Consider the following 19,776-nt stretch of genomic DNA (forward strand, 5'->3'; position numbering starts at 1 on the left):
AACTACATCTACAACCACACCAGCCCTACGAGAGACCCAACTACATCTACACCCACACAGGCCCTACCGAGAGACCCAACTACATCTACACCAGCCCTACGAGAGACCCAAATACATCTACAACCACACCAGCCCTACGAGAGACCCAACTACATCTACACCCACACCAGCCCTACGAGAGACCCAACTACATCTACACCCACACCAGCCCTACGAGAGACCCAACTACATCTACACCAGACCTACGAGAGACCCAAATACATCTACAACCACACCAGCCCTACGAGAGAACCAACTACATCTACACCCGCACCAGCCCTACGAGAGACCCAACTACATCTACACCCGCACCAGCCCTACGAGAGACCCAACTACATCTACACCCGCACCAGCCCTACGAGAGACCCAACTACATCTACACCCGCACCAGCCCTACGAGAGACCCAACTACATCTACAACCGCACCAGCCCTACGAGAGACCCAACTACATCTACAACCACACCAGCCCTACGAGAGACCCAACTACATCTACACCCACACAGGCCCTACCGAGAGACCCAACTACATCTACACCAGCCCTACGAGAGACCCAAATACATCTACAACCACACCAGCCCTACGAGAGACCCAACTACATCTACACCCACACCAGCCCTACGAGAGACCCAACTACATCTACACCCACACCAGCCCTACGAGAGACCCAACTACATCTACACCAGACCTACGAGAGACCCAAATACATCTACAACCACACCAGCCCTACGAGAGACCCAACTACATCTACAACCACACCAGCCCTACGAGAGACCCAACTACATCTACACCCACACCAGCCCTACGAGAGACCCAAATACATCTACAACCACACCAGCCCTACGAGAGACCCAACTACATCTACACCCACACCAGTCCTACGAGAGACCCAACTACATCTACAACCACACCAGCCCTACCGAGACCCAACTACATCTACACCCACACCAGCCCTACGAGAGACCCAACTACATCTACACCCACACCAGCCCTACGAGAGACCCAACTACATCTACACCCACACCAGCCCTACCGAGAGACCCAACTACATCTACACCAGCCCTACGAGAGACCCAAATACATCTACACCCACACCAGTCCTACGAGAGACCCAACTGCATCTACAACCACACCAGCCCTACGAGAGACCCAACTACATCTACACCCACACCAGCCCTACGAGAGACCCAACTACATCTACACCCACACCAATAATAGCCATTTAGCAGACGCTTTTATCCAAAGCGACTTACAGTCATGTGTGCATACATTCTACGTATGGGTGGTCCCGGGGATCGAACCCACTACCCTGGCGTTACAAGCGCCATGCTCTACCAACTGAGCTACAGAAGGACCACACCAGCCCTACGAGAGACCCAACTACATCTACAACCACACCAGGGGTAAAGAGATGATGTGCAGGGGTACGAGGTAATGAAGGTAGATACAGTATGGACATATAGGTAGGGGTAAAGAGATGATGTGCAGGGGTACGAGGTAATGAAGGTAGATACAGTATGGACATATAGGTAGGGGTAAAGTGATGATGTGCAGGGGTACGAGGTAATGAAGGTAGATACAGTATGGACATATAGGTAGGGGTAAAGAGATGATGTGCAGGGGTACGGGGTAATGAAGGTAGATACAGTATGGACATAGAGGTAGGGGTAAAGAGATGATGTGCAGGGGTACAAGGTAATGAAGGTAGATACAGTATGGACATAGAGGTAGGGGTAAAGAGATGATGTGCAGGGGTACGAGGTAATGAAGGTAGATACAGTATGGACATAGAGGTAGGGGTAAAGAGATGATGTGCAGGGGTACGAGGTAATGAAGGTAGATACAGTATGGACATAGAGGTAGGGGTAAAGAGATTATGTGCAGGGGTACGAGGTAATGAAGGTAGATACAGTATGGACATAGAGGTAGGGGTAAAGAGATGATGTGCAGGGGTACGAGGTAATGAAGGTAGATACAGTATGGACATAGAGGTAGGGGTAAAGAGATGATGTGCAGGGGTACGAGGTAATGAAGGTAGATACAGTATGGACATAGAGGTAGGGGTAAAGAGATGATGTGCAGGGGTACGAGGTAATGAAGGTAGATACAGTATGGACATATAGGTAGGGGTAAAGTGATGATGTGCAGGGGTACGAGGTAATGAAGGTAGATACAGTATGGACATATAGGTAGGGGTAAAGAGATGATGTGCAGGGGTACGAGGTAATGAAGGTAGATACAGTATGGACATAGAGGTAGGGGTAAAGTGATGATGTGCAGGGGTACGAGGTAATGAAGGTAGATACAGTATGGACATAGAGGTAGGGGTAAAGAGATGATGTGCAGGGGTACGAGGTAATGAAGGTAGATACAGTATGGACATAGAGGTAGGGGTAAAGAGATGATGTGCACGGGTACGAGGTAATGAAGGTAGATACAGTATGGACATAGAGGTAGGGGTAAAGAGATGATGTGCAGGGGTACGAGGTAATGAAGGTAGATACAGTATGGAAATAGAGGTAGGGGTAAAGAGATGATGTGCAGGGGTACGAGGTAATGAAGGTAGATACAGTATGGAAATAGAGGTAGGGGTAAAGAGATGATGTGCAGGGGTACGAGGTAATGAAGGTAGATACAGTATGGACATAGAGGTAGGGGTAAAGAGATGATGTGCAGGGGTACGAGGTAATGAAGGTAGATACAGTATGGACATAGAGGTAGGGGTAAAGAGATGATGTGCAGGGGTACGAGGTAATGAAGGTAGATACAGTATGGAAATAGAGGTAGGGGTAAAGAGATGATGTGCAGGGGTACGAGGTAATGAAGGTAGATACAGTATGGAAATAGAGGTAGGGGTAAAGAGATGATGTGCAGGGGTACGAGGTAATGAAGGTAGATACAGTATGGACATAGAGGTAGGGGTAAAGAGATGATGTGCAGGGGTACGAGGTAATGAAGGTAGATACAGTATGGACATAGAGGTAGGGGTAAAGTGATGATGTGCAGGGGTACGAGGTAATGAAGGTAGATACAGTATGGACATAGAGGTAGGGGTAAAGAGATGATGTGCAGGGGTACGAGGTAATGAAGGTAGATACAGTATGGACATAGAGGTAGGGGTAAAGAGATGATGTGCAGGGGTACGAGGTAATGAAGGTAGATACAGTATGGACATAGAGGTAGGGGTAAAGAGATGATGTGCAGGGGTACGAGGTAATGAAGGTAGATACAGTATGGACATAGAGGTAGGGGTAAAGAGATGATGTGCAGGGGTACGAGGTAATGAAGGTAGATACAGTATGGACATAGAGGTAGGGGTAAAGAGATGATGTGCAGGGGTACGAGGTAATGAAGGTAGATACAGTATGGACATAGAGGTAGGGGTAAAGAGATGATGTGCAGGGGTACGAGGTAATGAAGGTAGATACAGTATGGACATAGAGGTAGGGGTAAAGAGATGATGTGCAGGGGTACGAGGTAATGAAGGTAGATACAGTATGGACATAGAGGTAGGGGTAAAGAGATGATGTGCAGGGGTACGAGGTAATGAAGGTAGATACAGTATGGACATAGAGGTAGGGGTAAAGAGATGATGTGCAGGGATACGAGGTAATGAAGGTAGATACAGTATGGACATAGAGGTAGGGGTAAAGAGATGATGTGCAGGGGTACGAGGTAATGAAGGTAGATACAGTATGGACATAGAGGTAGGGGTAAAGAGATGATGTGCAGGGGTACGAGGTAATGAAGGTAGATACAGTATGGACATAGAGGTAGGGGTAAAGAGATGATGTGCAGGGGTACGAGGTAATGAAGGTAGATACAGTATGGACATAGAGGTAGGGGTAAAGAGATGATGTGCAGGGGTACGAGGTAATGAAGGTAGATACAGTATGGACATAGAGGTAGGGGTAAAGAGATGATGTGCAGGGGTACGAGGTAATGAAGGTAGATACAGTATGGACATAGAGGTAGGGGTAAAGAGATGATGTGCAGGGGTACGAGGTAATGAAGGTAGATACAGTATGGACATAGAGGTAGGGGTAAAGAGATGATGTGCAGGGGTACGAGGTAATGAAGGTAGATACAGTATGGACATAGAGGTAGGGGTAAAGAGATGATGTGCAGGGGTACGAGGTAATGAAGGTAGATACAGTATGGACATAGAGGTAGGGGTAAAGAGATGATGTGCAGGGGTACGAGGTAATGAAGGTAGATACAGTATGGACATAGAGGTAGGGGTAAAGTGATGATGTGCAGGGGTACGAGGTAATGAAGGTAGATACAGTATGGACATAGAGGTAGGGGTAAAGAGATGATGTGCAGGGGTACGAGGTAATGAAGGTAGATACAGTATGGACATATAGGTAGGGGTAAAGAGATGATGTGCAGGGGTACGAGGTAATGAAGGTAGATACAGTATGGACATAGAGGTAGGGGTAAAGAGATGATGTGCAGGGGTACGAGGTAATGAAGGTAGATACAGTATGGACATAGAGGTAGGGGTAAAGAGATGATGTGCAGGGGTACGAGGTAATGAAGGTAGATACAGTATGGACATAGAGGTAGGGGTAAAGTGATGATGTGCAGGGGTACGAGGTAATGAAGGTAGATACAGTATGGACATAGAGGTAGGGGTAAAGAGATGATGTGCAGGGGTACTAGGTAATGAAGGTAGATACAGTATGGACATAGAGGTAGGGGTAAAGAGATGATGTGCAGGGGTACGAGGTAATGAAGGTAGATACAGTATGGACATAGAGGTAGGGGTAAAGAGATGATGTGCAGGGGTACTAGGTAATGAAGGTAGATACAGTATGGACATAGAGGTAGGGGTAAAGAGATGATGTGCAGGGGTACGAGGTAATGAAGGTAGATACAGTATGGACATAGAGGTAGGGGTAAAGTGAATAGGTAACAGGATAGATCATAAGCAGCAGCGGGGAGCCATTTGATTAGCTACTCATTGGTCTTATGGCTTGTCCACGTGACTCGAGGTGTCCACACACACAATGCTGCTGTTATGATGAAGCCAAGCCACATCTGCAGACACTAAAGAATTTCTCATGTGGGTTGGTCTGATTACTTAACTACTTCAGAGATGCTGCCCTCCCTCTCGAGGTGTCGTAATCAGTGGGCTGACGAGGGAAAATAGAACCTCCCAACAGCGATTCCTCAGGATCACATAGGACTTCCATAGGAGACAAGTACTACATTCCAGTATCCACACTAGGACAGCACTTAGAATGAATGACCAATACATTACTTCATTCTAAGTGCTTTACTAGTGTGGTACGGCAGTGAAATAAATCAGTTAGCAGGAGAATGACAGTGATTATGCTCCAAATTGCACCCTATTCCCTACATGGCGCCTACAATTACTGCACTACATAGAGAATAGGGTGTGACTATTAAGATGGAGAGCTGTTGTGATGGTGGGATGTTGACATCCTCCAATAGTCACCCACTTCCCTGGCTATCTCCATCAGTGTCCACCCCTCTCTCTGGCTATCTCCATCAGTGTCCACCCCTCCCTCTGGCTATCTCCATCAGTGTCCACCCCTCTCTCTGGCTATATCCCATCAGATCAGTGTCCACCCTCTCTCTGGCTATCTCCCATCAGATCAGTGTCCACCCCTCCCTCTTACCATCTCCCATCAGATCAGTGTCCACCCCTCTCTCTGGCCATCTCCCATCAGATCAGTGTCCACCCCTCCCTCTTACCATCTCCCATCAGATCAGTGTCCAACCCTCCCTCTGGCTATCTCCATCAGTGTCCACCCCTCTCTCTGGCTATCTCCCATCAGATCAGTGTCCACCCTCTCTCTGGCCATCTCCCATCAGATCAGTGTCCACCCCTCCCTCTTACCATCTCCCATCAGATCAGTGTCCACCCCTCTCTCTGGCCATCTCCCATCAGATCAGTGTCCACCCCTCCCTCTTACCATCTCCCATCAGATCAGTGTCCAACCCTCCCTCTGGCTATCTCCATCAGTGTCCACCCCTCTCTCTGGCTATCTCCCATCAGATCAGTGTCCACCCTCTCTCTCGCCATCTCCCATCAGATCAGTGTCCACCCCTCCCTCTTACTATCTCCCATCAGATCAGTGTCCACCCCTCTCTCTGGCTATCTCTATCAGCGTCCACCCCTCCCTCTTACCATCTCCCATCAGATCAGTGTCCACCCCTCTCTCTGGCCATCTCCCATCAGATCAGTGTCCACCCCTCTCTGGCAGTAGAGAGTTTGGGAAACCTACTATAGTGTACTCTAATATACTGTAAAGTAACATTGATGCAGTGTGTGTGTGTGGGGGGGGGGGGGGGGGGGGGGGCTTTGATACGCCCTCTGCTACGAGGGGCTTGTTAACGAGACAAGAACCCAAACAATTTCATCCTTTTTTATTTCATTTTAGCAGAGCCGTTGGTGCTCTGGGCTAACGAGGATGTCTTTACAGAGCTCTTGCCCCAACTGTTCGGAGGATCTCTCAACAGAATATAATTGTTAACACACAAATATACACAGGCGGGCGTCTGCAGAACAGACTGGAAAACATTCAGGACAACGTCTTCTGAACAGACTGTATTGTATACCAAAGGGTTCTGTAGGTGGTGTTGAACAGACTGTATTGTATACCAAGGGTTCTGTATGTGGTGTTGAACAGACTGTATTGTATACCAAAGGGTTCTGTATGTGGTGTTGAACAGACCGTATTGGTGTTGAACATACTGTATTGTATACCAAAGGGTTCTGTATGTGGTGTTGAACAGACCGTATTGGTGTTGAACATACTGTATTGGTGTTGAACAGACTGTATTGTATATCAAAGGGTTCTGTATGTGGTGTTGAACAGACTGTATGTGGTGTTGAACAGACTATTGTATACCAAAGGGTTCTGTATTGGTGTTGAACAGACTGTATTGGTGTTGAACAGACTGTATGTGGTGTTGAACAGACTGTATTGGTGTTGAACAGACTGTATGTGGTGTTGAACAGACTGTATTGGTGTTGAACAGACTGTATTGGTGTTGAACAGACTGTATTGGTGTTGAACAGACTGTATTGTATACCAAGGGTTCTGTATGTGGTGTTGAACAGACTGTATTGGTGTTGAACAGACTGTATTGTATACCAAGGGTTCTGTATGTGGTGTTGAACAGACTGTATTGTATACCAAAGGGTTCTGTATTGGTGTTGAACAGACTGTATGTGGTGTTGCCCGCTTTACCCTATCCCCTCCCCTCTTCTCCAGACCATTTCCGGAGACCTTCTCCCTTACCTCACCTCGCTCATCAACTCATCACTGACCGCTGGCTACGTCCCTTCCGTCTTCAAGAGAGCGAGAGTTGCACCCCTTCTGAAAAAACCTACACTCGATCCCTCCGATGTCAACAATTACAGACCAGTATCCCTTCTTTCTTTTCTCTCCAAAACGCTTGAACGTGCCGTCCTTGGTCAGCTCTCCCGCTATCTCTCTCTGAATGACCTTCTTGATCCAAATCAGTCAGGTTTCAAGACTAGTCATTCAACTGAGACTGCTCTCCTCTGTATCACGGAGGCGCTCCACACTGCTAAAGCTAACTCTCTCTCCTCTGCTCTCATCCTTCTAGATCTATCGGCTGCCTTCGATACTGTGAACCATCAGATCCTCCTCTCCACCCTCTCCGAGTTGGGCATCTCCGGCGCGGCCCACGCTTGGATTGCGTCCTACCTGACAGGTCGCTCCTACCAGGTGGCGTGGTGAGAATCTGTCTCCTCACCACGCGCTCTCACCACTGGTGTCCCCCAGGGCTCTGTTCTAGGCCCTCTCCTATTCTCGCTATACACCAAGTCACTTGGCTCTGTCATAACCTCACATGGTCTCTCCTATCATTGCTATGCAGACGACACACAACTAATCTTCTCCTTTCCCCCTTCTGATGACCAGGTGGCGAATCGCATCTCTGCATGTCTGGCAGACATATCAGTGTGGATGACGGATCACCACCTCAAGCTGAACCTCGGCAAGACGGAGCTGCTCTTCCTCCCGGGGAAGGACTGCCCGTTCCATGATCTCGCCATCACGGTTGACAACTCCATTGTGTCCTCCTCCCAGAGCGCTAAGAACCTTGGTGTGATCCTGGACAACACCCTGTCGTTCTCAACCAACATCAAGGCGGTGGCCCGTTCCTGTAGGTTCATGCTCTACAACATCCGCAGAGTACGACCCTGCCTCACACAGGAAGCGGCGCAGGTCCTAATCCAGGCACTTGTCATCTCCCGTCTGGATTACTGCAACTCATTTACATTTACATTTAAGTCATTTAGCAGACGCTCTTATCCAGAGCGACTTACAAATTGGTGCATTCACCTTATGACATCCAGTGGGACAGTCACTTAACAATAGTGCATCTAAAACTTAGGGGGGGTGGGGTGAGAGGGATTACTTAACCTATCCTAGGTATTCCTTAAAGAGGTGGGGTTTCAGGTGTCTCCGGAAAGTGGTGATTGACTCCGCTGTCCTGGCGTCGTGAGGGAGTTTGTTCCACCATTGGGGGGCCAGGGCAGCGAACAGTTTTGACTGGGCTGAGCGGGAGCTGTACTTCCTCAGTGGTAGGGAGGCGAGCAGGCCAGAGGTGGATGAACGCAGTGCCCTTGTTTGGGTGTAGGGCCTGATCAGAGCCTGGAGGTACTGAGGTGCCGTTCCCCTCACAGCTCCGTAGGCAAGCACCATGGTCTTGTAGCGGATGCGAGCTTCAACTGGAAGCCAGTGGAGAGAACGGAGGAGCGGGGTGACGTGAGAGAACTTGGGAAGGTTGAACACCAGACGGGCTGCGGCGTTCTGGATGAGTTGAAGGGGTTTAATGGCACAGGCAGGGAGCACAGGCAGGGAGCCCAGCCAACAGCGCATTTTCAACTCTGGCCCTGGTCCTGGTTGGAGCGAGTGGTCGCATCTGCACGTCGCTCCAACGGGTAGTATAACTTTTTCATTATATTTCATTATATTTCATTATATCACAACGGTTTGATTTGTCTTATCTTAGCAATTTCTTCTCAGCTAGCTACATAGCCGTCTTTGTATCAAAGATAATTGCGTAATTATCGTATTTCGCCGTCCTAACGTAGTCTTCACTAGCCAGCTAGCTAACGTCCACTGATTAGCTGCACTGGAGAAACTGTTACACTCAACTGAACGACTTGATTAGTTTAGTGTTAGCTAGCTACATAGCTGTCTTTGCTGTCTTCGTATCATCGTATCATCGTATCCAAGATAATTGTGTTGTTTAGGTTTAGAGTGTGTAGTCTTAGAGTGATTATCTTAATTTACCGAGGTTAACTAGCCAGCTGGTGTTCAACCTTCCCAAGTTCTCTCACGTCACCCCGCTCCTCCGTTCTCTCCACTGGCTTCCAGTTGAAGCTCGCATCCGCTACAAGACCATGGTGCTTGCCTACGGAGCTGTGAGGGGAACGGCACCTCAGTACCTCCAGGCTCTGATCAGGCCCTACACCCAAACAAGGGCACTGCGTTCATCCACCTCTGGCCTGCTCGCCTCCCTACCACTGAGGAAGTACAGCTCCCGCTCAGCCCAGTCAAAACTGTTCGCTGCCCTGGCCCCCCAATGGTGGAACAAACTCCCTCACGACGCCAGAACAGCGGAGTCAATCACCACCTTCCGGAGACACCTGAAACCCCACCTCTTTAAGGAATACCTAGGATAGGATAAGTATCCCCCCCCCCTTTAAGATTTAGATGCACTATTGTAAAGTGACTGTTCCACTGGATGTCATAAGGTGAATGCACCAATTTGTAAGTCGCTCTGGATAAGAGCGTCTGCTAAATGACTTAAATGTAATGTAAATGACTTAAATGTGTTGAACAGACTGTATGTGGTGAACAGACTGTATTGTATACCAAGGGTTCTGTATGTGGTGTTGAACAGACTGTATTGTATACCAAGGGTTCTGTATGTGGTGTTGAACAGACTGTATTGGTGTTGAACAGACTGTATTGGTGTTGAACAGACTATTGTATACCAAAGGACAGCAACACATTATGTACCATAGAGACATTCTATTCATCTACCCCCCACATTCTATTCATCTACCCCCTATAGCTTCAGCATGACAACACAGCATGTACCATAGAGACATTCTATTCATCTACCCACTATAGCTTCAGCATGACAACACAGCATGTACCATAGAGACATTCTATTCATCTACCCCCTATAACTTCAGCATGACAACACAGCAACACATCATGTACCATAGAGACATTCTATTCATCTACCCCCTATAGCTTCAGCATGACAACACAGCATCACATCATGTACCATAGAGACATTCTATTCATCTACCCCCTATAGCTTCAGCATGACAACACATGTACCATAGAGACATTCTATTCATCTACCCCCTATAGCTTCAGCATGACAACACAGCAACACATGATGTACCATAGAGACATTCTATTCATCTACCCCCTATAGCTTCAGCATGACAACACATGTACCATAGAGACATTCTATTCATCTACCCCCTATAGCTTCAGCATGACAACACATGTACCATAGAGACATTCTATTCATCTACCCCCTATAGCTTCATCATGACAACACAGCAACACATCATGTACCATAGAGACATTCTATTCATCTACCCCCTATAGCTTCAGCATGACAACACATGTACCATAGAGACATTCTATTCATCTACCCCCTATATCTTCAGCATGACAACACAGCAACACATGATGTACCATAGAGACATTCTATTCATCTACCCCCTATAGCTTCAGCATGACAACACAGCATCACATCATGTACCATAGTGACATTCTATTCATCTACCCCCTATAGCTTCATCATGACAACACAGCAACACATCATGTACCATAGAGACATTCTATTCATCTACCCCCTATAGCTTCAGCATGACAACACAGCAACACATGTACCATAGAGACATTCTATTCATCTAACCCTTATAGCTTCAGCATGACACAGCATCACATCATGTACCATAGAGACATTCTATTCATCTACCCCTTATAGCTTCAGCATGACAACACAGCAACACATTATGTACCATAGAGACATTCTATTCATCTACCCCCTATAGCTTCAGCATGACACAGCAACACATCATGTACCATAGAGACATTCTATTCATCTACCCCCTATAGCTTCAGCATGACAACACATCATGTACCATCGAGCCATTCTATTCATCTACCCCCTATAGCTTCAGCATGACAACACAGCATCACATCATGTACCATAGAGACATTATATTCATCTACCCCCTATAGCTTCAGCATGACAACACAGCAACACATCATGTACCATAGAGACATTCTATTCATCTACCCCCTATAGCTTCAGCATGACAACACAGCAACACATCATGTACCATAGAGACATTATATTCATCTACCCCCTATAGCTTCAGCATGACAACACAGCAACACATCATGTACCATATAGACATTCTATTCATCTACCCCCTATAGCTTCAGCATGACACAGCAACACATCATGTACCATAGAGACATTCTATTCATCTACCCCCTATAGCTTCAGCATGACAACACATCATGTACCATAGAAACATTCTATTCATCTACCCCCTATAGCTTCAGCATGACAACACAGCAACACATTATGTACCATAGAGACATTCTATTCATCTACCCCCCACATTCTATTCATCTACCCCCTATAGCTTCAGCATGACAACACAGCAACACATCGTGTACCATAGAGACATTCTATTCATCTACCCCCTATAGCTTCAGCATGACAACACAGCATGTACCATAGAGACATTCTATTCATCTACCCACTATAGCTTCAGCATGACAACACAGCATGTACCATAGAGACATTCTATTCATCTACCCCCTATAGCTTCAGCATGACAACACAGCAACACATCGTGTACCATAGAGACATTCTATTCATCTACCCCCTATAGCTTCAGCATGACAACACAGCAACACATGTACCATAGATACATTCTATTCATCTACCCCCTATAACTTCAGCATGACAACACAGCAACACATCATGTACCATAGAGACATTCTATTCATCTACCCCCTATAGCTTCAGCATGACAACACAGCATCACATCATGTACCATAGAGACATTCTATTCATCTACCCCCTATAGCTTCATCATGACAACACATCAACACATCATGTACCATAGAGACATTCTATTCATCTACCCCCTATAGCTTCAGCATGACAACACATGTACCATAGAGACATTCTATTCATCTACCCCCTATAGCTTCAGCATGACAACACAGCAACACATGATGTACCATAGAGACATTCTATTCATCTACCCCCTATAGCTTCAGCATGACAACACATGTACCATAGAGACATTCTATTCATCTACCCCCTATAGCTTCAGCATGACAACACATGTACCATAGAGACATTCTATTCATCTACCCCCTATAGCTTCATCATGACAACACAGCAACACATCATGTACCATAGAGACATTCTATTCATCTACCCCCTATAGCTTCAGCATGACAGCACATGTACCATAGAGACATTCTTTTCATCTACCCCCTATATCTTCAGCATGACAACACAGCAACACATGATGTACCATAGAGACATTCTATTCATCTACCCCCTATAGCTTCAGCATGACAACACAGCATCACATCATGTACCATAGTGACATTCTATTCATCTACCCCCTATAGCTTCATCATGACAACACAGCAACACATCATGTACCATAGAGACATTCTATTCATCTACCCCCTATAGCTTCAGCATGACAACACATGTACCATAGAGACATTCTATTCATCTACCCCCTATATCTTCAGCATGACAACACAGCAACACATGATGTACCATAGAGACATTCTATTCATCTACCCCCTATAGCTTCAGCATGACAACACAGCATCACATCATGTACCATAGAGACCTTATATTCATCTACCCCCTATAGCTTCAGCATGACACAGCAACACATGTACCATATAGACATTCTATTCATCTACCCCCCACATTCTATTCATCTACCCCCTATAGCTTCAGCATGACACAGCAACACACCATGTACCATAGAGACATTCTATTCATCTACCCCCCACATTCTATTCATCTACCCCCTATAGCTTCAGCATGACACAGCAACACATCATGTACCATAGAGACATTCTATTCATCTACCCCCTATAGCTTCAGCATGACAACACAGCAACAGATCATGTACCATAGAGACATTCTATTCATCTACCCCCTATAGCTTCAGCATGACAACACATCATGTACCATAGAGACATTCTATTCATCTACCCCCTATAGCTTCAGCATGACAACACAGCAACACATGTACCATAGAGACATTCTATTCATCTACCCCTTATAGCTTCAGCATGACAACACAGCAACACATTATGTACCATAGAGACATTCTATTCATCTACCCCCTATAGCTTCATCATGACAACACAGCAACACATCATGTACCATAGAGACATTCTATTCATCTACCCCCTATAGCTTCAGCATGACAACACATCATGTACCATAGAGACATTCTATTCATCTACCCCCTATAGCTTCATCATGACAACACAGCAACACATCATGTACCATAGAGACATTCTATTCATCTACCCCCTATAGCTTCAGCATGACAACACATGTACCATAGAGACATTCTATTCATCTACCCCCTATAGCTTCAGCATGACAACACAGCAACACATCATGTACCATAGAGACAGTCTATTCATCTACCCCCTATAGCTTCAGCATGACAACACAGCAACACATGTACCATATAGACATTCTATTCATCTACCCCCTATAGCTTCAGCATGACAACACAGCAACACATGTACCATAGAGACATTCTATTCATCTACCCCCTATAGCTTCAGCATGACAACACAGCAACACATGTACCATAGAGACATTCTATTCATCTACCCCCTATAGCTTCAGCATGACAACACATGATGTACCATAGAGACATTCTATTCATCTACCCCCAATAGCTTCAGCATGAAAACACAGCAACACATTGGTTTAGTATTAAAATATATTTGAGGAGTGATTCAAAATGAAACAGTTGCATAGCAGAAGAAACAAACGAGCTGATGACGACGTGAAAACTATTTGGCAAATGATTTAAGGATGATGTTGGAAATCCATCGTCATGGTTTCAGAAGAATTGACAGTTGTGACAGGGATCACTAGAGAAAGGCAGTACCTGTGCTGTAGACAACCTCCACAAGTCATGGTGGTTCACAGCTCAATGATTTACACAAGTACCATTCAATTATATACATAAGTAATGATCATTTTAGCATTTCTCTTTTCCATATCTTGTCTCATGTTTCACACACAGGCAATGGTCTACAACGACAATAAGAGCCATTTTGAAATAAACGGTTTTAAAAAATTATACAGAAAAACAATTATGTCATAAAACATACCAGCAAACATTCTATACTATCAGCATTGAGCTAAAGTGGTTACTATTTCAGATAAACAGAGCCCTGATTCATCTATCCATATAGTACTATTTCAGATAAACAGAGCCCTGATTCATCTATCCACATAGTACTATTTCAGATAAACAGAGCCCTGATTCATCTATCCACATATGTACTATTTCAGATAAACAGAGCCCTGATTCATCTATCCACATAGTACTATTTCAGATAAACAGAGCCCTGATTCATCTATCCACATAGTACTATTTCAGATAAACAGAGCCCTGATTCATCTATCCACATAGTACTATTTCAGATAAACAGAGCCCTAATTCATCTATCCACATAGTACTATTTCAGATAAACAGAGCCCTAATTCATCTATCCACATAGTACTATTTCAGATAAACAGAGCCCTGATTCATCTATCCACATATGTACTATTTCAGATAAACAGAGCCCTGATTCATCTATCCACATAGTACTATTTCAGATAAACAGAGCCCTAATTCATCTGTCCACATAGTACTATTTCAGATAAACAGAGCCCTGATTCATCTATCCACATAGTACTATTTCAGATAAACAGAGCCCTGATTCATCTATCCACATAGTACTATTTCAGATAAACAGAGCCCTGATTCATCTATCCACATAGTACTATTTCAGATAAACAGAGCCCTAATTCATCTATCCACATAGTACTATTTCAGATAAACAGAGCCCTGATTCATCTATCCACATAGTACTATTTCAGATAAACAGAGCCCTGATTCATCTATCCACATAGTACTATTTCAGATAAACAGAGCCCTGATTCATCTATCCACATAGTACTATTTCAGATAAACAGAGCCCTGATTCATCTATCCACATAGTACTATTTCAGATAAACAGAGCCCTAATTCATCTATCCACATAGTACTATTTCAGATAAACAGAGCCCTGATTCATCTATCCACATAGTACTATTTCAGATAAACAGAGCCCTGATTCATCTATCCACATATGTACTATTTCTGGACCCAAGATGGAAAAATGAAGAGAAATGATTTATTTATTGTATAAAAATGAGAAAATGTTCAACTTCAGCTCTACTGTGTATTGGCACTTAGTGAAGCCAAAACCTAACGTGTGTGAGAGCTCTAACTATGTCCACCAGTTAGTTTCAGTGAGACGTTGATATCAATGGTACAGTATGAATGTGCTTCATCTTTTAGTCCACTTGTTTTACTACCGTATAGGGGAGAGCTGACCCTGAATAGGGACACAGTCATCATGTGAAGTGGTTCACGGCTGCACCCTAATCCCCTGCATAATGCACTACACTGAGAACCCACATCACAAATATATCAGTGACAAATACAAATCATGACAAAAACAAAGTGATTAACCAGTCATAACTAGCCAATGGCAATGCAGATTACACAGTAAGCAAACAATCGATTAAACACAGGATATGACATCATGGAACACCCTGCTTCTTCGCTCCTAGAAACTTTTTAAAAACACAAATTAACAAACTTAGTTGTGCCCATCCATCCTTTTAAAAAATAATTTCATCTTGGTATGTAAAGCGTCTTTTGCATAAAGTCTGTGCCATAAAAATATATTTACATACAACACCACTCTCCTAACTCGGGTCTACTCTGGAGCACATTAAACATCTGATTCTCTGTGCAAGCTGTAAGTCATCAACACCAGGTTGTATATCATGGGACTGACAGGTATAGTTGCTATGTTGGTCAGTGGTGGTGTACCGTATATCCTCTGTAGGCTGGGTTTACAGTCTGCTAGCTCACACAGGGACTATAATGAAGGCCCTTGCTCATTCAGTCTATAGGATCCATAGAGTCAGAGAGAGAGAGAGAGAGGGAGGGAGACTGATGATTAGGGATCACCATGTCCAACTTTGGCCCAGTAGCTCTGCTCCTTTACAAGTATTTTGGCCAAAACGCAATAGTTTCCCACAGCTTCTTATGTCTCTAGGGGGAAGAGATATGTGTAGCTCTTCATGGTTGATACTGTAATAGTCTGAAGTCTGTCTCAGTCTCCGGTCCCCCTCATCTTGGTCTACAGAGTGGTTCCATAGCCCCTCCCCCTTTCTCTAGGGGTCAGAGGTTAAAGGTCGGTGACTTTGTTCTCGAGGGCGGCAGCTATCTGCTGCAGCCGCAGGGTCAGCTGTTTACTCTGGGCGGCTGGGTCCTCATCTAAAGACTGGATGATCTGGAGGGAGGGAGGGAGGGAGGGAGGGAGGGAGGGAGGGAGGGAGGGAGGGAGGAGGGAGGGAGGGAGGGAGGGAGGGAGGGAGGGAGGGAGGGAGGGAGGGAGGGAGGGAGGGAGGGAGGGAGGGAGGGAGGGAGGGAGGGAGGGAGGGAGGGAGGGAAAAATGAGAGAGGACACAAAAGAGACACTAAACAGATTTTCTTGAGACAGCAAGTGACATTAATTTGTCTAATTTCCTACAGGATGTAGTCAACCAAGAGGATAGGGCCTTCAAACCACCAAACAAGGAAGTGAGTCCTAAGGTTCTTAACCAAGTGGATAGGGCCTTCAAACCACCAGACAAGGAAGTGGGTCCTAAGGTTCTCAACCAAGAGGATAGGGCCTTCAAACCACCAGACAAGGAAGTGAGTCCTAAGGTTCTTAACCAAGTGGATAGGGCCTTCAAACCACCAGACAAGGAAGTGAGTCCTAAAGTTCTTAACCAAGTGGATAGGGCCTTCAAACCACCAGACAAGGAAGTGGGTCCTAAGGTTCTCAACCAAGAGGATAGGGCCTTCAAACCACCAAACAAGGAAGTGAGTCCTAAGGTTATTAACCAAGTGGATAGGGCCTTCAAACCACCAGACAAGGTAGTGAATCCTAAGGTTCTTAACCAAGTGGATAGGGCCTTCAAACCACCAGACAAGGAAGTGAGTCCTAAGGTTCTTAACCAAGTGGATAGGGCCTTCAAACCACCAGACAAGGTAGTGAATCCTAAGGTTCTTAACCAAGTGGATAGGGCCTTCAAACCACCAGACAAGGAAGTGAGTCCTAAGGTTCTTAACCAAGTGGATAGGGCCTTCAAACCACCAGACAAGGAAGTGAGTCCTAAGGTTCTTAACCAAGTGGATAGGGCCTTCAAACCACCAAACTAGGAAGTGAGTCCTAAGGTTCTTAACCAAGTGGATAGGGCCTTCAAACCACCAGACAAGGAAGTGAGTCCTAAGGTTTTTACCCCGTCGTAGTATTTGCTGGCATACTGGTAGAGCTGGTGCAAGGCTGCCTGGGTATTCAGCGTGTCTGTGTGTTCCTGGAGAGGACAAAGAAGGAAGGATGAATTTTATTGTTGTATTCTGATGATGCAATAGAAGACTGTCCACACACAAGTACAAACAGATGTGAGGTCACGTGTACGTACCCTGGACACCTCAGCCAGGTGTGTGTTCATGTCCTGGTCACTGACTGGGACCATCTGCTTGATTCCCTTGTAGTAACTGAGGAGAGACAGAATGATAGAGAGATGAGCTGTCTGATTGGCTGCCAGGTCCTACCAACCTATCCCCTGTGTTGTTTCTGATGCACTAGAAAGAAGAGAGTACTTCTGGTGTGTTCTGACTGCAACCTATTCTCTATATCGGCCAAGAGTACTGCAGTATCGGCTCATTTGATGGGCAGTCAATCATGAAAAGGGATGAATATGAGAGAACTCACTCGTCCACCATCTTCTTATAGGTGGAGATCTCCTTTGCATAGAGCAGCTTGTTGCTGGGAGATTCCCGGCTCAGTTTGTGTTCCGTCTTGGTGCAGGCGTCCATGAAGGTCTGAGCGATGACGGACAGCGAGGCGTCCACCACCTCCGTCACGTGCACGTCAAAGATGAAGTGAGGGTTCTTCAGGATGTTCACCCAGAAACGCATGGGCAGGCTGGGGATAGAGAACACACACATTAGCATACACACCAACACACACCGCACCGCGCAGAGCAACCCAGCATGAGAGCAAGGTGCAACAGTCGCAGGCTATCCAAACTAAAAGCCAACTCCTTCCCATCTAATTTAACAAGATCACAGATCCCTTTTCCTTCTGCCTCACAGACAAGCTGAGTCACTCAAACCCAGACATCTGAACTCAACCCAGGAAAGCACAACTAAACAGGTGTATGGCTGAATGAAGCCTAATAAAGCAGCCTCAGTCCAAAAATAAATCCTGTTCCAGTGGTGTGATGCTCCTCCTCTGAGAAGGACTAGAAGTGCTGTGTTATTAAAACGCTGACTGGGGGAGCCTGCAGGGGTAATCTGATCTCCATCTCCCTCTGAATCACGCTGACTGGGGGAGCCTGCAGGGGTACTCTGATCTCCATCTCCCTCTGAATCACGCTGACTGGGGGAGCCTGCAGGGGTAATCTGATCTCCCTCTGAATCACGCTGACTGGGGGAGCCTGCAGGGGTAATCTGATCTCCCTCTGAATCACGCTGACTGGGGAAGCCTGCAGGGGTAATCTGATCTCCATCTCCCTCTGAATCACGCTGACTGGGGAAGCCTGCAGGAGTACTCTGATCTCCATCTACCTCTGAATCAGCCTTGGTCCAGTGAATTCCTAATGACTCGCCTGCCTGCCTGCCTGCCTGCCTGCCTGCCTGCCTGCCTGCCTGCCTGCCTGCCTGCCTGCCTGCCTGCCTGCCTGCCTGCCTGCCTGCCTGCCTGCCTGCCTGCCTGCCTGCCTGCCTGCCTGCCTGCCTGCCTGCCTGCCTGCCTGCCTGCCTGCCTGCCTGCCTGCCTGCCTGCCTGCCTGCCTGCCTGCCTGCCTGCCTGCCTGCCTGCCTGCCTGCCTGCCTGCCTGCCTGCCTGCCTGCCTGCCTGCCTGCCTGCCTGCCTGCCTGCCTGCCTGCCTGCCTGCCTGCCTGCCTGCCTGCCTGCCTGCCTGCCTGCCTGCCTGCCTGCCTGCCTGCCTGCCTGCCTGCCTGCCTGCCTGCCCTGCCTGCCTGCCTGCCTGCCTGCCTGCCTGCCTGCCTGCCTGCCTGCCTGCCTGCCTGCCTGCCTGCCTGCCTGCCTGCCTGCCTGCCTGCCCTGCCTGCCTGCCTGCCTGCCTGCCTGCCTGCCTGCCTGCCTGCCTGCCTGCCCTGCCTGCCTGCCTGCCTGCCTGCCTGCCTGCCTGCCTGCCTGCCTGCCTGCCTGCCTGCCTGCCTGCCTGCCTGCCTGCCTGCCTGCCTGCCTGCCTGCCTGCCTGCCTGCCTGCCTGCCTGCCTGCCTGCCTGCCTGCCTGCCTGCCTGCCTGCCTGCCTGCCTGCC

At 46.8% G+C, this 19,776-nt stretch overlaps 1 pseudogene; it reads right to left on the reverse strand.

Moving 5' to 3' along the window:
- Positions 1-15,024: 15,024 nt before the first annotated feature.
- The window catches only part of LOC124021633, a 59,407-nt pseudogene continuing 54,655 nt past the window's right edge, over positions 15,025-19,776 (reverse strand).

Source organism: Oncorhynchus gorbuscha, unplaced genomic scaffold, assembly GCF_021184085.1.
Source record: "Oncorhynchus gorbuscha isolate QuinsamMale2020 ecotype Even-year unplaced genomic scaffold, OgorEven_v1.0 Un_scaffold_1153, whole genome shotgun sequence".
NCBI classification, from domain to species: Eukaryota; Metazoa; Chordata; class Actinopteri; order Salmoniformes; family Salmonidae; genus Oncorhynchus; species Oncorhynchus gorbuscha.